This window comes from Rhea americana, unplaced genomic scaffold (assembly GCF_003343005.1).
Source record: "Rhea americana isolate MKP2758 unplaced genomic scaffold, rheAme1 scaffold_63, whole genome shotgun sequence".
NCBI classification, from domain to species: Eukaryota; Metazoa; Chordata; class Aves; order Rheiformes; family Rheidae; genus Rhea; species Rhea americana.
In genome coordinates this window covers 2162918-2186151 of record NW_028186790.1, presented here as the reverse complement: position 1 = coordinate 2186151, position 23234 = coordinate 2162918, and the positions used below count along the sequence as shown (strand labels likewise).

Below are 23234 nucleotides of genomic sequence, written 5' to 3'. Positions count from 1 at the left end.
TAGCTGCATGGCTCTGCTGAGTATAGAAAGCAACAGCTCTGTATACAGGCTAATTGGGGGCATAGAAACCTTGCTGACATAAGGTCATTCAGACAGGTCAGAGTAGAAGACCTGCTGGAATCTAAAAGCAGATTCTGACCTTTAAGTACAAAACCATCAGTATTTTGCCTGGATTCTCTTTTTCTATTGCTGGAGCCTGCTTCCTCCACAAATGGTTAAAAGAAGAAAGATACTTTTAAGTTCCTCTTTGTAAATGAAATAATAATTGCTGGAAAAATAAAGCTATTGATGTAATGTAAACCTCCTGGAGTAACAAGAGAAGGTGCTATGAAGGCTTCCCAGCAGTTATACATTGAGAAACATTCTTAATCTACTAGATAATGTAGAAAAGGAATGACATTTATTAGCTACAAGTCCTCACAAGCTGAGGATGCAGTTTATAAAAGTATACTTGGCTCCCCCTCCTTTTCCTCTTTTATTGTAATCCTTCACCATGGATCATTTTACATCCTAATTCACCTTCATCTGTTATCATACTTCAGTGATTTATCGACATTACAGACTTCAGATTAATAAGGCTAGAAGAACATCCATCAGAAGAACTGAGAATGTGTGATCATTTCCTCTCAGGCTGTCATTAGCCGTATCTTTCCTTCTAGGAATTTTATCTTCATCTTCCTATTTCCACGCTAAAATGTATGATTTTAAAGAATAATTTCCTACAATTAAGCTTTTATTTCTCTGTGCTTTTCAAAACTTTTGTCTAGATGGTTTGTGATCTCTATTTTGTCAGTTAAAATAAATAGAAAACAATCCAAACTGTCCATGTATATTCTTCATAAATGAACAGGCGAACCAGAATTAATAGTTGGCTTGATTCAGCTTCCTTCATTCAAGATGAAAAATGCAAACTCTACACATAATCCTATGATCATACAAAATGTTTGTGGRATAAGTAGGAATTACACTCACAGTGTCTTTTCTGAAAGACTTTCCTTTTTCTTTACATTGCTYGGGTTTTTAATGACATAAGTTTTCTTTATCTGTGGTGAAATGCACTTCTGGTATTTTCAGATTGCTATGCCAAACAAAATGGAGAGGATTTTGTTTTAGAGTTTCCGTGCCAAGTACTCCTCTTACTAAGAYGTTCCTAGGTTAAAAATACCTTTCAAAAATGACTTTGCAAGTCTCTTCTACATTAATGTTGCAGTGAGGGAGAAAATGTGGAGTAAGACTGAAAGTGGTAAGTTAAGGTTAGAGGTCTAGCCAAAGTCAAGTGCTAGGGAGTTTCAGCTGTAGAAAGCTGATGCTTTGAATTTTAATCAAGTGATTAATGTTTCTAACGTAAGTGGGTTTAGGAGTTACAAGGACTTGCAGCAACAGCTTGGATAAGTATGGTGAAACCTGCTTTCAGAGATATTTTATTTATAGCACATTCATTAGGTAGGACAGAATGGACAACATGTGCTTATGTGGTTAATGATAAATCCATCTGAGCATTAAACTAGTCTACTGAGTTATGAGAGAGCTATTTGTAGGTCAGATTTTTCTGGAGAGGGAAAGACTTGAGAGAAACAATTCTTATTTGTTTTTGGGGGGGCAGGGAGAGGGAAGAAGTTGAAATCAGCTTTTCTCCTGCTGTAAAGTATGTAGGATTTAAATGTTGCAGATCTTTATTCATTTTTAAAGGTCACTGCGTGTTCAGATCCATGTAGCTGGTTTCATAAATATCAAAAATTAAATGGGAATGGGCAGGTGTACCTGTATGGGAATATTTTTTTAAAAAAGAGATAATCTAATGAAAATCTATGAAAACTGCAGTGACTCTCTCTAAAATTGCAAAAGCCGAAAAAAACCTCGCCTCTATGATGTTACAGTTGCATGTGGGATTCAGAAATTTTAGCATGAAAATGYTAAACACAAAATTGTGTGGAGATAAAAACTGTAAGATAGTTTATTCCTTCTGTTTGAATTTAGTAGACCTTAATACTGCTTTTGTAAATGGCTTAAATTATATAGTCTTTCTCTACTGGAAGAGATTTCACTTGAATTAGAAGACAAGATGAGAGTGTAGCTAATAGAAACAGTTCTTGGCACATTGTTTGTGATGTGGTTTAGATAAAGATTTACCAACAGGATAAAGAAAGAAGTTTGACTCCCTTCTTATAGCCCTATTCAGAGCAATGCAGGTCCTTCATCCGATGACATGTTCAGCCACAAGTCCCACTGGTTTTCCACTATGAACCATCAGGCCATGTATTTCAAACTGCGCTCTGAACTATTCTCCTAAATAAAGCAGATGGGTGAAACAGAGCTTGTAATTCTCTAGAATCTCAGTAGCTTTTCTGGATAGGGCAGCTAAACCTAGTAGAATTAAATACCTAGTATTGTAYCTAGTATAATTAAAGACCTGGCATGGGAATGACTATGGGAAGAGGGTTGCATGTTACACGTTCTCACAAATACACAGGCAAAATTTGTTTTTTTTGAGACATGCCTTTTCTATGCCATTAATCTTATTTTCAGATAAAAATGGAAATGTGGTGTTCACTGTTAATGAAGCTAATTGCAAGGTAACTACTCTCAAATATTCGGATGTTGCTGTTCTCTTTTTATGAGAGATTTAAAAAGCTCARCCGACTTGGTTTATCAGACATTTGAAAGCTGTCTTGATCGTAATGAGTAAGAGTTTTTACGAGAAAATGACACCTAGTAAGGGTAGCTTGAGTTGTATATGAAAAGGTACAGCAAAATCAAGTATTGGAAGCTACCTCAGACTATTTCAAGCTGAAAATTAATCTATTATACTGAGGATAATGAAATTGTGAAAGGCACTGTGATTTCTCCCTCTCTTGACATCTTGCAATCCAGAGTGGATGCCCAGCTGAAAAGATATGCCTTAGTGGCACACAGCTTATTGGGCTGCAGAAGTAATTGCATGAAACCTAATGGCCTAGTAAGTCTACCTCATCCAGAGGATACACAATATTATCTGTTTCTGGCATCAAAAGGAATGCGGACACTGTATTCTTATTATGTGTCTATTTTATAGAAGTAAAAGAAAACATGGTGTGTTATATAGAATAGATACAGATCTTGCTTTTAGCCCCCATATTAGACACTAAAAGATTAAATATCTAGGTTAAAAGAATCAGCCAGGCTCCCTCCACAGTCATTGGAACAGGAGGACCAACTCCAGAGGTGACTTGTCTCACTAGTCTTGAATGTCTATGTTTAAATGAAATTAATTATCCTCTGCAAATGCCCATCTCTATTAACTGCAGAGAGAAAGCAGAGGTGATTAGCTTAGATCTGACTTTGRGATGGCTAAATTGAGGGGAAATGAAATCTACCACATGGATTTAAGGAGCCATACTTATGCTTTGAACTTCATGGTGCTTGCCCCAGACAGCTTACAGACAAAAATCAGAGTGTCCAAAGTGCAAGGAATAAGGATGTTAAAGCTCTGTAGAGAAGTCTGAGATCTGTAGAGGCTAGATTACCTTTATCCAAGACCTTGAGATGAAGAAAGAGTTTTGTGGGGTTTTGGGGTAACTTGTCATTCTGAGACTAGCTAGGTGCTCCTGTTTTTCAATAATTAGTTTAGTTAATTAAATAGCATGAGAKAACAGGCACTAGAACTCAGTTGTTTGCAGTGTTAAGTTGTTAGCATGGTCCCAGGCACAGTGTTTATCCCCATCCAACTAGCACTCTCCTATATAGCCCTCTGGCATGACTTGAACATCAGCATCAGACAGAGCSCATTCCCAAAAAGCAGTTTGGGATGGGGCCTTTCTGTTCTGGTGGTCAAGGGAGCTTAGCTCCTAAAGCTTGCATGTGGCTAGGCTATGCCTGCTGGCCTCAGGGCCAAAGACCAGCTCTTGATGCTACTCATTCCTGTAGTACAGATGTGGCTAACATAAGTCATCACCACAAGATGTCCATGGAATAAGGGTGCACCAACAATYGCTTCCATTTTTATTTTATTTTTACCTTGTCAGAGTAAGAACTATGGAGCAATCTGGTTGTAGGTATAGTATGATGAGCTTGATTCAGAGCTGCCATTAYACCGCAAATAGCGTGGTGCTCTCTAATCCCCCCTCCACTAGTCTCTCTAATCTATAAAGTCCTTAGAAATCTGATTTTGACCTGGATGCCTTAGCTGACAACATGGGCAGCCTCTTTCACTGGCTTTAGTGGGCTCTGCTGGAATAAATCAGGGTTTGGAGCTAATGGTAGCTTTTTGAACTTGCTGAACAAACAGCTCTGCAAGGCCTCTTCTTGACGGTATAGCAGCTCTGATGTGAAACGTGACACAGCCTTAGACATCTGTTTTAAGGGCATAACTACTCTGAGCTTATTTGAACTCAGAGCAGGGCTCTGTTTATATTTCTTTGATTAATTGAAAATAACCTCTTGTTAAGGGAGTGACAACTGATACCTTAAGATTGTGCTCAAGTCATTCACAAAAGCCAAAAAAAAATACACCCAGGGTTAGGCAGGTCAAAGCCCTTGTTTGGATCAAAGCATATGCTGAACATTGTATAAATGCCAAATCTTAAAGTGTTTTGTATTTAAGGTTTGTGGAGTTTGAAGTTTGGAGTAAAATGATACTATACCACTAAATCCCTTATTCAGCTTGTTAACACACTACCAAATTCATGAAGGCACAGCGAGGAGAGAGATGCTTCTGATGGAGTGAGTGGATATCCTTCTAAGTGTCCTAAAAATTTACAGCATAGGTGAGATCATTCCTGTAATAGCACATTCAGTTCTGCTATACACATTTCAAAAAGGACTTTAGTGCAGTGGAAATTGATTTGAAAGGAGTGACAGGCTTGATTTGTGGTCTGTCCATAAAACCTGCCTTGCCGTGGGAGACCGAAAAAATCTCATAACCTCATTTCATTTCATTTCCTCAAGACAAGGTTGCGAGATAACTTGTCTGTGGTTTTGCAAGGTCAAGCCTACATGGCAAGGGAAAGGCAGGCTCCAGTCGCCACTTGGTGCTGCATGGCTGGAGTGCTTTCCACCAAAACACTGAGAGAACCYAAACTATGCCCAGGTGTACAATATTCCTGTCGTGCTGAGGATGAACTGGGGCTGAGCTGTTCCTTGGTGGGCTGTTGCCTTTCCTGTCCATACCTGATCAAATTGTGATCATGTGAGTTTGGACCTCTGTTTAGGCTGTGAGTCACAAAATGCTCTGGAAACCTCTAGAGATATGGGCTGGACTCACTTCCTGGGGTAGATTGATGGCTGACCACAAATATGGCTGTATCTGGTCTCATGAACAGCCCCATCCTCCACTGGCAGGGCAGACATATCTTCAGAGGGGAAAGAGATTTGGGATGGCTTGTCAGTCTCGGAGACAAAAGCACAGCCAGAGCTAAGGTTGGAGAAGTAGGCCAGGCAAATTCAGAATGAAAAGGCAGCCTTTTTTCTTGACACTGAAATAACTTATCCAGGGTAGATTTCCTTTACTGAAAGTGTCTGATTCAAGGTGGGATCTGTCCTGGAAAGATGTGGTATAATTCATACCAGTTCTGATGTTGACTCTGGGCACCACTCTGGCTTGAGCTATGCAGAGATTCAGAATAAATGATCACGGTGACCCTTCTGGCCTTAAGATATTCCWATTAAATAGGATATTAAATAGGAATATTTAAAAATTCTTATTTTAATAGGAGTATTACATTCCTATTAAGTTGATTAGGGAATGGAGAGGTCTCAGTGAGGCTGTCTTTACCCGGAGAAATTTTAGAAAAAAGTCTCCTACCACTTTCATATTTGTGGCMGAGATGACTGTGTGTGTATTTTCCTTCCAGGAAAAAGTTGAATCTGAGTTTTGGCTGGGGTTCCAGCTGTCCACAGAACTTACCGTGTCTTGTGRGATGTCCTGGAGCAGGATGAGGGCTGATTCACCTACTTCCAAGCAGAAAGCTTCCATTTGACCCTCAGTGTATAGTGACTGACCTGTTGTGTGGACGTGACTAGCAACTACCTTTTCCATCCTAGCAGCAGTGGCATGGGTCTCAAGTAAGGAAGGCAAAAGGACACAGCRTCCTTCTTAGAAAGTCCTACAGAATCCTGCCCAGAGGGGTTAAGACACTGTCTGCTGCAAAGCCAGGCGGGATTTATAAGGAATCTAAAATCGAGCTGAGTCTGGACTGCCTTCTAGGAAACATCAGTGCAAGCTCTTAGGTCTAAGGGATGCCTTAAACCWGCCACCCAGAGCAGAAGCCGATGTCCTCTTGTGTTTTGTATGTAGGAAAAGTGCTCAGAGCATTTGTCTTRCTGGAAGGTACCCATCTCAGCTTGATTCAGTTAAAGCAGTAGATTTTTATCCATTAAGGCARGGGCTTGACCACATGCCCACCATGATCTTCTTCTTCATGCAGTYGTTACATAGCATGAAAGCTACCTCTCCAGGCTTGCTTGTGCGTGACCTGCAGCCAGTGTTGTCCTAAAGGGGTGCAGGGCAGTCCAGGGGACACATAGGACAACTGGTGAACTTTCTTTCTTCCCTGCAGCCCCTTAGATGTGAGCTGGCGTATCTGGGGGATTTAGAGAGGCCATAAAGTCATAGAAAACAAGGGGCTTATGTGGTGGGGAAGGGTCTATGGAGTGGGGGGAGGAAGCACAACTGAATTTYGCTCTGGGTGTCTAAATTCACCACCTTGTTCCTGCTCAGAGAAATAAACTCTGATGGGAATCCCTTCACCCCCATTCATTCCCTGCTTTAATAAAACTTGTCACTGTACTGTTTTTTTTTCCCCAGTCAGCAGATTTTTAGGCTGGTTAATGAGGGGGAAAAATTTCTCCCCCCCCCCGCCCCCCCCATTTGTCTCCCCTTTCATGTCAGGGGCCAAGTTTGGATTGGAGCCTGGTGAAGTTTCTGTGTCATTTCCTGTTACTGCCCTCCAAAACGCTCGCTGCCTCGCTCTCCTCCCGCAGACGCACACACATCCACGCTCACCCGCTCCCGACTCGCGGCTTTTGGGGAGGATGTGAGAGGGCAACGCCAACATACCTCATGCTCCCGCCTGTCACGCTGCATTCCTGCTCTCTGCCATCCCCACGGGCTCGGCTCCCAGCTCGCTGCTGGGGAAACGCCGAGAACTGAACGGTAAAACAACTTTCTTCTTTGCAAGTGGGGCGGCCGAGCCGTGGCCGCTGGGACTTTGCAGGACCGGGGAAGGCAGCTGTGAATCCGAGGCGGCGCGAGCAGAAGCGTCCTCTCTTCTGCAAACTTTTCCGGGAGGGATGTGGGGAGGCGACGGAGGGCTCRCAGTAACGGTCCTTGGGCTGCTTGCGCAGGTAGGCAGACGTGCGCTGGGGAGAAGGCAGCGGTGCCGGGGGGAGAGGGGTCGGGAGCGATGCAGCTGCGGGATGCTGGTGCTGTGGGTCTGAGTGCCCGGCTGGTGAGTGCCGCCCTGCAGCAGGGGAGCCAGAGGAAGGGATGTTGGCTGGGTAACCCGGCAGCCCCGCGCCAGGCTTTGGTAAACGGGCGTTACAGAGCAGGTCAGCGGCTGCGAGGACCGGTGTTGATGCTGTTTTGCATACACTAGTGATTCCATATGTCAGCGGATGGAAGGAAAAAGCTATTTAAGGGAGGAAGAAAACAGCGTGGAGCTGTGCRGAAACCTGGAACGGCAGTGAAGAGAGGTGAAGGAAACAGCGCTGGGTGCACAGCATTTTCACTTACGTGTTTGTCTTTCAGCTTCAGTCTAGTGTTTACTCCGGTGGAAGATTTTTCCTCAGGCTTTCTTTGCTCTAGCATTCAAGGGGCTTGTGAGTGTGCACAGTCCCGGTGATAGYTTTTCTAACCAGAAACTGATAATTACTAGAATCTGCGTTATATTCACTAAAAGAGGAGCAGGCATAAATCAGTTGGCATCTGCAAAACCTGCCTGCGATGCCTTTCCTCTGAGATTTCCTTATTTGCTCRCACAATATATTTATTTATTTTGTAAGAAAACGACACAAGCGTTTGTGCTTTAAAGTGGAGAGAATGTGACTTCATGTGCTATTTCTGTCAATCCTGACTCGTTCCGTCTTGACTGTTTCTTGGACAAACGAGGCATAATGAGCTGACAGATAAATCCTGAAGCATGTGCTGGAGCTAGTTCCCGGAGCTTTCAGAGTTAAAAGGCTTTCTTGAACTCACTGACACAGGACAGTAAATTTCAACATGCCACTAAGAGGGGAAAAAAGAACTTGCAGAGCATTATACTCCAGCAGATAGAGTCAGTGCTAGTGCTGCTCTACCCCGGGGTCTTCACAGACAGGATTAGCTCCCAGCACCTCCAGCTATTCGGCAGCATTTAGAAAGGTCAATTATATGTACAGTATTTACCAGCTAATTAAAAGTTGGGGAAAAAAGCCAGGGAGYTGGCCCTGGGAAAAATGATCCTAATGCTTTGTGTACAGTGTATCTACTTCCAAGTCATTGCTCAATTCATACTGCTCTCTCAGCCGTCCTTCGTTTAAGTCAGTTTTGTAGCAGAGTCCTCCCCAGGCCCCCTTCCCCAGGGTGGGAGCGCAGTGGGAGAAGGTGCAAGAGGACGACGTGAGAAGGGGGCCTTCACCAAGRCTCGAGCACATCACGGATAACAGCTGTGTGACTCCTTCCCTTGGTCTCCAGCCGAGGCAAGTCATCTCTCATGGCTGAGGAAAGTTCATGCTCCCTGCCCAKCCTTGGCTTCGTTCATCTTGCTGCCATAAGCAGCGGGTGACCCGGGAGGCATTACTGACAGYTGTGCCTGGAACCCATTTCTAGGTAAAAAACCTCCAAATCTGTTCCATAATTCCTATATGAAAGGCCTATTTTCAAAACTGAGCTGAGTAGAAATACTCTTTCGAGTGTTCCCATTTCTCAGGCTACTCCTAATTGATCTTTCAAAAAATATTCTTCGCCTTCGGCATTCCAGATGCAGCTAGGCTGCGTCTGTTCCAGTGAGCTGGTCTTGATGGTCTATACTACTACAYTGTTAGCATGGCCCTGGGCATTACTTTGGCCTGGGACAACTCCCGGGTGTTGTTGGGAGTTAACGTTGGCCAAGATCTCTCTAAAAAGGCAGTTTGGATATGGCCACCTTGTTTTAGAGCATAAGAGAGTTTAATAATAAGTACACCTTGGGCTGTGCTAATTGGCTTCAGGGCCAGAGAGTGGCTACGGCACCGTTTGCTTTACTAGCAGAGATGTAGCAAAGAGACTAAAGAGCTCACATAGGAGAGGGAGGACAGAGGCTGCAGCAGGAATCACTCCTGGCACCTCTAAAGAGAGGAAGAAACAGTATTGTCTGGAACTGTGTTTTGTATTTCTTGATAGGAAAGAAAATAGAGTGGCAGACTGGCATCTTTACAGAAGTCCAACAGACAAATCAACTCTTTCTTTGGTGAATTGAATCATCTCTGGGAGGGGTTTATCTCTCTCTGTTGCCTGTGCAAAGTGACTAGGGGGGATTAACTACACTTCAGATGCCACTTTTAGGTGCCTAAAGAGTGAATAGGAATTGAATCACTAGAAATCTAGCCCTTTATTTGGATTTTGGGAGGTGAGCTAAGGGCTCTGTTTCAAATGCAGTTTTTGGTAATATCTGTTTCTGAACTGTCCTAAAACTTAAGCTATGTAGGGGCTGAGATAAGAACAACATGATTTCATCCTTAGCTATTTGGGATCTAAATTTGATTCCACTTCATTTTAAGCTGGCATCAGTCCACTGACTTCAGTGAAGTTATTCCTGATCTACAGCAGTTGAGGGCAGGTAAGAAGCAGTCCCTTCATCTCCTTTTGTCTGCAACTTGCACAGGAGAAAGAAAGACAAGAGAAACCCTCTGAGGGTGAGATCATGATGGAGCTGAGTGGTCTGGAGTATCAACGGGAGCTTTCTGACTTTGTTGATTTCCTTGCCTGCTAAAATTTCAGCTTCTTGTTCTATTAGCAGAACCTTATTCTATGTAAAAGCTTATGCTGATGAGTAGGGTCCTTGTCCCATCTCTCTCCTTGCACAAGAATGTTATCTTTACTACACTTTGAATGTTCACTTAGCTTTGACAGATGAGTCAAAAGACGGTGATTCCAGTTCTGCTGCTTACCTTGGGAAAGTGTTCTGGAGCCCAACAGACTTTACTGTCTGGAAATATTTCCTGTTGCACAACATAAATTGTCTGTTTCAGTTTAATCCCGTTGTCTTAAGTTACATCACCAAAGTATTACCCCGGGTAAATCCTCTCTTCTGGGTTTCTTCACGGCAGCTGGGGAACCAGCATTGTAAGAGGCCTCAGACCGTGAAAGCTTTCTGCAAGAAGATTGGTGAGCATGTGCTTCCGTTCCACCTTCTGTGCCTTACTCAAGTGCTGGGCAAACAAGCCTTGCTTTGTGACAGCTTAGACATGCAGGTCTGGGCTGCTTCTAGTTCCCAAGMCAGACCTTCAGAGCTGCTCCATAGGCCCACAGTCATAGCTGACATCTCCACGAGAGAAATGTAAGGGCTGGTGCTTTCTGATGGCTCTGGTAAGTTCTTTTCTCTGAGCTACTTTTCCRTATTTGAGGTGTTAGATTGGTGCAGTTCTCACTATCCTGCCRGAGGTTGCTCCAGTCTACTACACAGCCACATGTTGCCTGCTGCCTGCTTCGGTTTCTACCACGGTTCCCCTGGGCAATAGCAGCAGCATTTCTGGGGCAGACTTGACCTGCTAACACTTGAGGGTGCTTCCTGGCTTGATCCTGGCCATTTCCCTCAGACTGAATCAAACCCCTGGGGTTCACCTGCTTGGCTCTTGTTTAGCTATGGCTCTGATTCTTTTGGTGTTTAAGTGCTAATGCACAAATTAAGCTAAACTTGCATGCACCAAAGTCTTCAGCTGTCATGTACAAATATCAGTTTTCATTCTTCTAATGCAGTGTCAATACCTAAGGGTGGAGCTTGCCTCACTGCTCCAGGAAGCTGTTGCTCACTGCTCTGTTTATGGGATACTGCCATAGCAATGAGGATGCGTAGCGGAAATGGTTGGGATCAACACGATGATGTCCCCGCAGCTGGCCAAACACATYCAAAAAGGTGCAGGCCTCTCCCTCCCTCCCCAAACAGTGTCCTATTTGCGTTGGCTATTTTTAAACATCTTTGCTGCTGGAGACTGAAATTTGCTACCAGTCTGAGCCTTGTCACTGCGTGACTTGCAGCTGTATGAAATGGATTAATGTTGAGGCTGGAAGGCCAGTTTCTGTCTTCTTCCAGCTTCTGRCTGGGGGCTTCTGATGGAGCTGCCTGACGTGTTGATGGCTCCTGTGGCAGAACTACTTGCTCTCTGGGAAACTGGCTAAGGGTACCAGCTGTTTTGTYTCATGCTACTAAACACAAGTCTTGAAGCCAGAGGCTTTTCCTCCTTACTCTTGACCTCTTTTAGAGTTGAACTGGTGAGCAGGAGGTGAGAGGCCTCTGCATCCTATTAGCAATCCCCTCAGTTATCATCTCCCTCCCTGGAGGTGTTATTTTTGATTAATTCATACAATTCTTGCTCTATCCTGTGGGAGGAAGCTTGAGGCTAGAATTTTATAATAAATACCGGATTTTTCTTTGAGATAGAGTGGAGAAGGCCAGTCCTGTTGCTTCTCCAGTTCTTCTTAGTTCTTGATCAGCTTATTCTGGTAACTGTTAAAGGTTTTCTTTCCCCACTGGGAATAAACTTGACCTCTAAGGAAGGCTGAAGTGTTCRCTGTGAGATACTTGATTTCCAGACAGCCACTGGTGGAAATCCTGGCTAAAGCATCTCAGACCTCATCTTTCTGATGCAAGTTCCCAGCAGTTTGCTGAAGGTGAGTCACTCTGAATGTACCCTTGGCCATCTGAAACATTACAGAACCACCCAGTGTTCCCAAAAATCTTCCTTTGCTGCCCATGGCCAAAGTTCCTTTGCTTTTATCCCAAGGGTGACAATTCACTCTTCTTCCTCTTCCACATCAGAGGCAGCTAGTTTTCACTGGAGGAGGCATTTTTTTGTATCACAATTTGTAAAATGTTCTGCACTGCTCAGACACTTTCTGTGGTTACAGAAATAAAAGATTTGGCCAAGGTGATTTTGGCACTGTCCCTGATTCTACACATGACCAAGATATTTCAACGTTTTCCTCCTCCATTGACCATCTGCAGAAGAAAGACCACCACTCCCTACTCTCTCCTCTTTGACCGTCTTACTTCAAAGTAGTTTTTTGTGCAGAGACTAGTGTGATGGAAAGCTGAGAACATTTTAAGCTGCCATCATTTAAATATGCATGTYCTACTATAACTTAAATACACAGAGAAAGCATACTAATTAAATCTGGAGTACGCTTCTTGGCCATCAGTCACTGTACTTACTAAGGATTGTAAAAACAGAATGTGGTATCTGACACACTATCTGTTAGATACTGTTCAGTAGTTTCCCAGTTGGATTTAATTTCACTAGCTTCATAATATACATTTTGTGCCCCTTTTATTTCACTGTTCACTGTGTTTCCCTCTGACATAGCCTAAAATTCTATTTGGATTCTCTTTTTTTATTATTTATTAATACATCCATCAACTGTATAATCTTCAGGGGTTTATTTTTCTTTAATGAAACCAGCCTCCTTCTYGTAGGTAGTATAGTGCATGAATGTCACATTTAAATATGTCCTTTCAAATTCAGTCCTTTCCCTCAGACATATTACTTTACACTAYATTTGGCTGTGTTAAATTGCAGTGCTGATTTACTACATCAGTGACCATGAAAGACTCAAATTCCACTGATTCCTGGTTTGTTGTTTCTCTTTATTTACTAAACACAATGCTCTGATTTTGGACTAGCTGGCAGATTGTAAGCTTAAATTTTTTATTTCTTTGCTTCCCCTTAATGTATTGGTAACAACTAGATTAGTATATTTAGCAGTTTTGGAGCTGAGTACTTTACAGAGCAAATACAAAAAGCTCTGTCAGGAGCAATGATGATATGAATGTCACAGGAAGGTGTTGTGTCGGGTGCCAGGTATACACAGGGAAGAAGAAGTAAATACTTAGAAAAGATATGCCCAAAGTGCTGGGACGCTCTCTTATCTCTCTTCCCCAAGTAGGAGCTGGAAGCAGGGAGTGATCAACAGCTGGTGATGGAGATCAGGAGTGAACAGAGAGCTGCTCTGTGCTGGCTCTTACAAGTCAATCCCTTTCCTTGTTTTTTTTTTTTTTTTTTTTTTTTTTTTTTTTTTTTTTTTTTTTTTTTTTTTTTTTTAAGAAGTCTGAAAGTAGTTTTTGTTATCTGCTGCATTTCAGGAGTGAGAAGGGTGCTCTTCAGCCAGCCTGGGAGGCTGAGAGCACCGGCAGTGTAAGGAGGGTGCCCGACTCCTTAGGAGTTAACAACTGATTTGCATCCAGGAGATTGTCTCCTGTCTTCTCTGYCCTAAACTCAGGACAGCTGGCCTGCGTGGAAGATGGGGCCAGCTAGAGTCCCCATAGCTTTCAGTAGTGAGTCTTATTGTTTAGAAAGCAAACAAATGTCGAATTTGAAATCCCTTCTGTTTGCTTACTAGGCAAACCTGCCTGGCATGCTGACTGTTCCTACTGACTGCTTTAAAACAGGGGTGGTATGTAGTGACAACACCCGTGGCAGCACAGACCCTCCCCGGAGAGAAAGGCGCACACCACGCGTGCCGCGACAGTTGTCAAGTTAACTTCTGTCTCACTGCGTCTTCCCGCGTGGGGTCTGCGTCGCCTCCTCCTCCAGGCTGGTGCTATGTCAGACACAGCGCACCTCATGCACCGCTAATGCCATTTCTCGGCTGACGTTTAGGAAGAMGGCTCTCCGCTGTGTGAACCATTTTCTGAGAGGACCAAGCCAGGAGGTAGGTGCCTGTTCAGATATCTCCCTGGGCTTAGTGTTTCTGGTCAGCCGGCTCTCCATGGGTTCTCACTCASCCTGCAGGAACACCTAATTGCCCTACACAGACACCCTGTCTCCCGGGACGGTAGATGAACACTTACAGCTTCTGAGTCACCAGAAACTCAGTGTGCTTTTACTGACCATACTGGAAACCTGTGCACTTTAGATAGGTGCTCTAGGTCATGGTGGGATGCCTAGAGGATAGTTCTTGTGACACCTAGGTAAGGCTTTTATTACAAATAGCCTGAAGTCAACTTGCCGTCGCTTGGCTTTTTCAGGTGCAAAGCAGAGGCTGCGATCCAGAGGAGTACTGTTGGCCTTAATTCGTATTAACTGGTATTTGTAAAGCAGTCTGCAAGGCACTACCYGTTGCTGTTGCAAAGAGAAGTTAGGCTTGTGAGGAAGGGAATCACACGGCTATCAAAGAAAGATTCTTTCTCTGCAATCTAACTTCATTTTCAAACAACACTAAATGCTCAGTGATTCTGCCCAGACCTTGCCTGTTGTGTAATTTTCTGCAGTTGTCTCTGTGAGGCAAGAGCTTGTTTGTAAAAAGTTTGTTCTCTGCACTGCTTTWACTATACAGCTCCCTGCCAAGTAGCGTACAGCAAAGCAGAAAGCCAGGCAGAGAAGTGCTGGTGAATCACCATGGAACAACATCAGACGAACCAAGCAGACCCATGTGATTTTAGGCAGGGCTCAAGAATTTCATTGCATTAGCTTCAGCCCAGGGGGCAAATTTGTTCATTTCTCTGGCATTGCAACAGTGATAAAGACAGTGCACTCATTTGCCCTGAACTAGTAGGGTTTTAGCTGTGAAACACTTGCTGTTCCTATTGTGTGTGATCATAGCAGTTAAAGGAAACCTGCAGGTTCAGTGGCACCCATTCTTGCATACACTAAGCTGCTTTTAGCCCCTTCTGAGTATGTAAAATATCCTTAAAGTACAAGTAAATGGTGTTCCTGTTGGAGTAGTGCAAGTGGCTTCTAGAATCAGATAAATAAGTTCCCTACTCTGGAGAGAATATATTTTGTGAATGTTTTTTGGGAGATAGATGCCAGGCTGTGAGTTGTCTCCTGTCTCTCTACTGCTGGGAACTGCAGGTGTCTGATGGCCCCAGTGGATGATGGGGGAAATTTTAGAAAGGTTGAAGCACCTGTGTCTGCAAGCACTTACTGCTCCAGTGATTCATCTTTTCAGAGTGGTTGGTACATGCTGGTTCCTGAGCCTTGTCTGGGAATTATCTGGGAGGGTACTGGTTGGCTCAGGCCAGAAGCTTGGGAGATAACTATGTAGTAGCATAGACAATCAAGTTCCAGCACCTATGCTTGTGTCCTGAACTGATTAATTCACTAAGAGAGAAATAGCCTAAGAGCTTTTTTGACCTTTGATTCTTTGCTGTAATGGCAGAGGTCACACAGTTTGAGTCAGCTCAGAGATAAAGTGAAAGTGTGCAGCAAACAGTAAAAAACAACCTGAACTGGAGAGGAAGAAGTAGAGGTATTTTCTGGAAAATATAGGAATGCAGGCAAAGAAATAAAGAATTACACTGCTTGAGAGAAACAACTTTAGAGGGCCGTTCAACAGGGTGAAAATAACACTTCCTAATTTGACTTGCCATGTCGCTTGGGCAGCCTAGAGTTATTTCACACCAGCACAGTTTGAAGCAGGCACCSATATTAAACTTCTACTGCAATGGGTCTTAGGTGCAGCCATCAGAATTAATATGGATCTAAGGAGGAACTAAATGCAACTGGAGGAGCTAAGCAGGCCGTGTCCTCTACCAGTCTACCATTCATGATGGTAGAAAGGTAATCTTACCAACTGCAAAATGGGAGTGCTACCTCAAAGCCATCTGTYTTAGAGTTCATTGGTTCTTACTTGCAACATACTTGAAAGATGAAAAGCTCTATGGGACTGCTGTGTGTTAATAATGMGGGCGGTCAGAAAATACTGCCCTGACTCTCTGTTGTATGTGTTGCCTCAGAAAAGATATGATGAGACCTCACGTCTTGCAAATTTTCAAAGCATGTATGCACAAATTTGTAAAYGAAGGTTTTGTTGTTTCTGGATGAAAAAACAGATCCCAAACTGGGGCTCAGAAAAAAATCTCCTATTTCATCAATATTTGTTCTTGCTTTATTGCTGAATAGATGCAGCTTACGTGTTGTGGTTCTGTCTGGCTTATCTTCCAAATGTGCATAATATTTTATTTCTGGGTAATTACAGTTTTGAGAACTGGCAACAAGGTAGGTGATTGAAAAGCCACATCATCTTTTCCTTTCTCTCAAGTTTGGGGTCCTGCTTTTGAGCAGAGTTTTTGAGATGGGGACTGTAGAGACTAGATTACTACAGGGAAATCTTGAAGCTCCATCAAGATTTGAGCTCTTGTCCGTAGAAATTGACTTGATATTTCAATCCTCAAAATCATTTTGGGTATAAGAACCCATGGATCAAAAGCACATGAAATAGGAAAGTTTAACATGAAATCTCCATGGCTTTTAGGGAATTAGTTTCACCTTGTCATTTCCATTGAACCACATGATTTAGAGAAGTAAGAAATAAACGTGCTCAGAAATCCTCAGGAAGAGRATACCCTCATGGACTGCTTGAGGGTATCTGTGGTGGCCTTTCCCTGCCATCCATGGTGGATAGATGGTTCAGCTGCACTGCCATGGATGGTGCGATATACAGTGACAAATCTTCCCTGTAAGATTTGAAGGATAAATAAAAGAAGCCAGTGCTAAGGCAGGGTGATTTGTGATTTCTTCTTCTGAGTATTTCATGTATTATATTGCTACACGGAGGCTGGTACAGTGGGACAACCCCAAATTCTTCTATTTCATTTCAGTTTAGCTTTTGTGTCTGATCTGAGGCTCATTGCTGTTGCTGTTCATTAGGAGARACTGTAAAAATCTCTAGCATTTATTAATTCTTTTACCTTATGGAGGCTAGGCTACCTGGAGTAGCTATAGAGCTSCTTACAAAGAGTTAAAATGTTATCCTTGGGAGGAAAATAGAGATGAAGAAATGTCTGTTACATGTGCCTGCATATTGCCCCTCAAATAGGATCAAAGTTACAAAAAGAAACTGTGGTTTTGTTTCTCCACAGTTGTTAGAGTTCACAGACTTCCCAGGATCTACATTTCAAGGCTTTCATCAACCAGATTTTGTACATTAAMTTTCATTCAAAATAGTTTCCAGGCAGTGGATGATTAGCGGTTAGAAATGCCCTGCAGTTTGGTGGTGATTTGATTGAGTGAAATCCTTAGGAAAGCAAGCGTTCCTGATCTTTCATGCCCCCCTGCTTCACCTATGATTGTGCCTCCTTCTCCACCCAGTCTCACAAGAGGAATCTTCTTTATCTCCTACATTTCAGAAAGGAATGGACGAAGGCTAGTCAGAAAAGATGAGAGCCAGATCGARCAGCAGGAAAAGACATTAACTCACCCTCCCCTCCCCAACACGTTTACATTTTTTCCAGGAGAACTTAAAATGCAGTCATTTATATAGACCTAGACATCCATCTACTCTAGTTCTTCTGCATGAGTTCCACAAGAAAGACCTTGCTGTGCTTCTAACAGGGTGCTGAGGAGGTGCCCCATGGAGCTATGCTGTMTCCAGAGGTGGGGAAAGCACAGGAGACATAGTGTCTTGAGAAGACTCAGACCTCCTTGGCATGCTAAGAAGGGCACCCCACAGCAACATCCTCTGGAATAATTCCTTCATCTGCAGGCCAGAACATGTGAGGACATTGTCTGCAGACAAATAGAGAAGACCCATATGTGTACATGCCCATGCTGGCTGGGGACCCAGCAAATAAAAYGAGAGAAAATAAAACAAGAGATGAACATTCAAAATTTAGCCGATTTCTTTATTCAGCTTGTAATGATATTTGGCAGTGCTGCACAGGCTGGGCTGTGAGTTTTTTTGCAAGAAAGTCAAGCAGTATAAAATTATTTCTTGACTTGTCAGTCCTTTTTAATTGAAGGACCACCATATGTCCTGCTTCTTTATTCAGAAGGAGGGAGTGTGTAAAATAAGCAAAGCACTTAGAAAGTAGGTATTGTTTTACAAAAAATCATTGCTTTACTCATTTACTTCAGGAAATTTTAGTTAGAAGTATTGATTTTAAAAAGAAGCATGCTCTACCTTCCTGTAAATACTGCTGGTATATGCCTATTAGAGTCACTGACTCATCTATTTCCAGCTGGTGGGAATGGATGTGCCCATAGATTTACAAACAGTTGCTTGCAGTGGTTTTGCAGACCTCCTGCTGATAATGACACATCATCAAGTGTCTCCAAACCATAGACTCTTACCAACACAGYATTATTTGGAGTGGCAGAAGGAGAGCAACAGTATTGCCTGCTCCGTATCCAGAGGGCTTCCAGCATACAGTGAGCCAGCACAGCCCTGCATGGAGCAGTCACTGCTCTGTGACCATTAAGGGAGCCTGGGATGTACCAGCATCTTTAGCAAAAGCAGTCTGCCCGTATGTGCATCCASTGAGCACAGCAGCCTTTTTTCTTTTCTCCTGTCTTATGAGTAAAAAGAATGAAACAAAACTGATAGACGTTTTGCTTTCCCTTAGGGTAATTCTCCCTTTCCCCTACACAGTGAAATGATCTGTCAGAGTAGCTATTACCTGAGACTTTGAAGTCACATCCTTCTGATGGCCATCTTGCCACATAAGCTGACTCCGTTATTTTCATAGGCTCCTAAATAAAAGGCAAGAACTGACTACTGAGATCATTCAATCTCTCCTCCTGGATAATGGGGATAGATTTTCCCTAAATTAATTAATTCCTATTTCAATTAGAGCAGGTACCCCAACTTGGTTTTTCAGGGGATACCATCTTTGCAATGATAATTCCACCATCATCACAGCTGACATTAGTACAGCTGTTATTGGCTCTGTACTTGGCGCCATACCTTTTTGAAGTAGTTCCTGCACCATTAGTGGGCTCTGTATCCTTRTTTGGGATAGCCTGAACTATAGTAGAGTCTTTCAGGGAGTGCATCCAATTTAATTTACAGGTTCCATGTATGGAGAATGCATGAGATCCCTCATTAAGATTTTCAGTCTAACCTATTTAAAATTTTATTTGGAAAAGGAAGGCCTGGAAGTCCACCCTCAGCAATATAGTAGGCATGAGAATTAGTTAATTCACCTTTAAGAAACCTTTAAGAGTCCTTGCAAATGCATTCTGTGTTAGAGATAGGACATGGGTGAGTGCACAAGAGCTGTACCAGATAAACAGAAAACATTGCAGCAGCCTAACCAGGAGGTCACGGGATCCGTGTAGCTGGCAGCATTGCTAAGCAGATCTGTTTGCGCTTGTGGCCGTTTTTTCTCACAGATGGGATAAAAATAAGATAGATTAAGTATATCCAAGAAAAAATAGTTTTGCAAAGGCTTGAGCAAGCTGCCAAAGTCAGCAAAGRGAGCAAGTAATGTAAGCAAACTTCAGAGAGGGAAAGCTGTGCAGGCTCCTGCAGGGASAGCAAAGGGGACTGGCTCAACACATGGGCTTGATGTGAGGTGAGGGGCTGGCCAGGCGATTAGGTTGATTTGTGTTTTCTGTGTTTACCAAGGCAGATCCCCATGGACAGGGGGGTTTTTATCTTGGCTAATAAATAGTCTTGCTTCTAATTTAAAATATTTTTCCCCTTGCTGTGGTAGGTTAACCTCTGCAACGCCAGGTCATTCGTGCTCGTATGTAAATCTGGAGGACCCTGTTGAAATTTGGAGTCCTGTGTACTGTGGTTGATGTCTGTTCTGCTTCTCTAGGTTTAGAGCTTTGTTTGGCCGTCTTCTTCTACTACTTCCCACCATCCCAGCAGGTCCTTAGGAAATGCCAGTTTAGGCTAAGTGAGAATCTGCTCCCTAAAGGAGACGCCTCTGCCATTAGTGCTGTAGGACTGTCCCATTCGAGCACAAGGCTGCTGTTAGCATGTTTGATGGAGTGATAGCAGATGGGAGCATGTCTGCTGGAGCTTCAGTTGGTGCAGATGAACAAGAATTATTACTTCTTAGTGGCCCTGTAGTAACTGGCTGTGAGCATGCTGGTAGGCTGTGGAGCCAGATCATCTGCCTTCACTTACTCTGCTGAGAAAGTGGCTTCCCGTTGATTTCAGTTTTTCCTTTCCTTTTTTTTTTGGAGAGTTGCTACAGCTGGGGTAAGGCTAGCAGTAGGGCGTCCTGGGGCTCCACACACAAAGTCTTCAGGGCATCCTGATGACTAGAAAACCACCTGACCGGGTGATGRCTTTGTTCAGAAAAATATTTCCAAAATTTGTTGGCCCTATTCTCTCTTGTCTGGCTTCCTGGATGAGCCAGGGGAGGCAAAGTCTAAAATGACACTTATCAGATCCGGCAGTACTTACAACGCTTTGTGGAGGTGTATGTGATAAGGTGCATGGCAGTAGGGAACTAAGGCCAGGGATATCATTCTCCACTAAGAAATGATTATTTATTGGTTTCTGGAGTAGTTACTTTAGACAAGTTTTTAAATATATTTAGTTCAGATGGAAGAAACTGTGGTTGAGATTGCTTAGGGAACATTCTCAGGAATAACATCTGCCTCTTCTTGGTTAACAACCATATTTGTTACATTAAAACAAATACCACTATCTGACCCTGAAARCTGTTGGAATGGGGCCAGATGAAAAAAAAATGTTGCTACTGATGAGATAATGGATCAGGAAAAAAAATGCAGCACTGAAAAAAAAAGGAAAATTCAGTCAAAAAACTGTTTCTCATTTCTTTTACATTGCTCTGAAAATTAAGACAAGTGTAGTTTTTCAGCTTAGTCTCATTTTGTAGAGTTAGTGGGTTTGACACTTGGAGAAAAAGAATTCTAACTTTCCTTTCCCATGTTGTTTGAGAATCACATTAGAAATATATCTGAGTAGCAAAGTTCAGTCCCCTCAAAGTATGAGTATGGTTACGCCAGGGACCTCATTCCCTTTATATGAGAAATAGTAACAAGATACAAAAATTGAGTCAAGACTCTAGGATGGCCAAGGGGGATTTGGATCTCAGCATTCATTTTGGCACTCTTCTCCCTAGCTCAAGTCTGTCTGGATCTGTGAAAGTGATGCCAATAATGCCAAGCTGTGATAGTCTCCCATCTGGGCATGATGCAATTTCCTTTGCTTCTTTATTAAGAGATTCAAGGAGCTAGCTCTTCTCCCTTTTCTTTAGAGATAATGTATTGCCTCTGGATTTAATAACTTTTAGTATTTCAAAGGTTCCTTCCCATGAATCAGAGGTAGATGAGAACATTACAATGATAGCATTTTTAAGACAAGTATTATAGGTTATGTCTTTCCTGGTCCCTCATTGTGTACAGATTAAAACTGATGTACATGAGTTGTCATTTCAAAAGTATTTGTCAAAAGTAGCTTTGGTCAGTAAGTATTATTTTTATATAGAAAATACAGGAGGGGAAGTGTCATAAATGTCCTGCTCTCATAATTGCTGGTAAGCTGAAGGGGCGAGGTTGTGCCCCTTCAGGCTCTGTAGGACCCTGTTTCAGTCCTGGCACCTAGAGGGCCATGGCACATGATATGGCTGTGCTTTTAGGTTAGATCTAACTAAAGACATTCATTTATTTTTATTTTAAGTACAAGAATAGTGTGAGGAAATACAGATGTCCACCACCTTTGCAGCAAGAGACAGAGACTTGGTGACAACTTTTGGTCACTTTTGTACTTCTGGTTGTCCTGTTTTCTTAGATGTAGAAGACTTTCTTAGATGTAGATGACTCTGARTTTGAAACACTGGCCTCAAGGTTTTTGAGCACTGGAGACTGTTCCTTTCTGCAGCAGTTCTGGCAGAATTGTTCCCTTTTTTCCTAAGGAAATGTCTGCATAGGGATATTTTTTTCAGTTTGAACTCCTCAGTGGTAGCAACCTCATGTCCAGTTCCCTGGGCTGTTGCAAACTGGCAATGTGAGTGAGCATCTTAGATGACGTTTTGTGAAATGAGACTAGGAGGAGTGCCCTGCTTCACAGTGATGCTGTGAAGAGAAGTATTTTGAAGACTGCGAGTTGTCTATGGCAGCCCCATTAAGTACATCCTCACAACCAGTATTAAATASAATCTCAAGCTAGTTTCAGCAGAGACTCCAAAAAGAAAATTCTTGCAGGTTTGTGAGGAGACTCTATGATCCAGGGCCAAGATGCAGCGGAGAAGAAGCTGATGCAGTCATCATTGCTATGCTTATCTTGTGTGTCACCTTTCAGGGCCGAGTTTTGGCCCAGAGTGTCTGCTGTCTCCATACAGACTCTGGTGCTGTGACTCTGGGCACGCAGCTGGTCTGGGAGGCAGTGGTAACAGCGCTGCAATACAGTCGAGGCTGAAGCCTGCCTGAGGAGGTCTTCTGCTCCTGTATGATTCTGGGAAGCCTGTGTTGGGATTGGCTGAGTTGTGGTGCTGGAAGGAGGGAGACTCTCTGGAGTCCGCCTCCCTCCTCAGCTCCTGGAAAGAAGCATGCAGGTCTAGTCATGTCACAGGTAGCTTCAGACAAAGACTTGTCTTGACTGGCTCATTGCAGAAGATCTAGGATGATGCTTCTCTCTGGATTAAGTGGCTGCCAACATGCATGGACAGCGGATTAGGGCTTGAACCTGTGCTTGTCTCCTCACCCTAACATGCCTCATAGTCTTGTGGTGTTTTACAGCTGCACTGAAGACACTTGGTCAGAAGGTATCCAAGAGCCACATTTGTAGATTTAAAGGTCTGTAAAACAATGCAATTGCTGTGCTTAATTAAGGTAGCTTCGGGGAATACTTGAACAAGGAGAGGGATCCTGTCTACCAKAAAACAGAGCTGCTCTGTTTGCATCCATCTGCTGGTATCGCCAGTGCTCTGCAGGTCCAGTCCACTCCCACTCCAAGCTTTGTCAGCCAGAACTGTATGATTCTGCCTGTGAGAAACCCCAAACGTGTCAGTTTTACTGGCCAACTAATGAACAGCAATAACCAACGAGCTCYAATACTGCAGAGACAATATTTACCAGAGGCAGCTCAGCAGCCAATAATTATCTCCTTTGGGAGAAGCTTTGTGGGGGGAGATCCTGCCTAACTAGATCTTTGCTTCACTTGTAATTGTTTCAGTTGTCTCTCTTGGTCCTTCTAGCTTGGAAGATTCACAGCTGGGGTCTCTGTATGCAGGAGTTTGAACAGCCTTTTTCTTTGAAGCCGTTGACAGCTCCCCGCTCTGGTAGGGAAATGGGTGATCGGCAGCATTTAGCTCTCACAACAAGCCCGTAAACAGAGCATGAGATTCAAAGCGGGAAGGCATTTGGACTGTGTTGCACAGAGGAGT

At 43.2% G+C, this 23234-nt stretch overlaps 1 protein-coding gene across 5 annotated transcripts in view; it reads left to right on the top strand.

Moving 5' to 3' along the window:
• The window catches only part of EVA1A (eva-1 homolog A, regulator of programmed cell death), a 215535-nt gene that overhangs the window by 139766 nt on the left and 52535 nt on the right, over positions 1-23234 (top strand). The window contains exon 1 of one of the 5 annotated variants that reach the window (XM_085320385.1): positions 7076-7129. The exons of 2 other annotated variants lie outside the window; for them this stretch is intronic. The gene's annotated coding sequence lies outside the window, so the exon portion shown is untranslated. Of the gene's footprint in view, positions 1-7075; positions 7130-7267; positions 7321-9716; positions 9771-23234 lie in introns of those variants that run through there. 2 more of the 5 variants (XM_085320384.1, XM_085320386.1) reach the window with 2 other exon arrangements.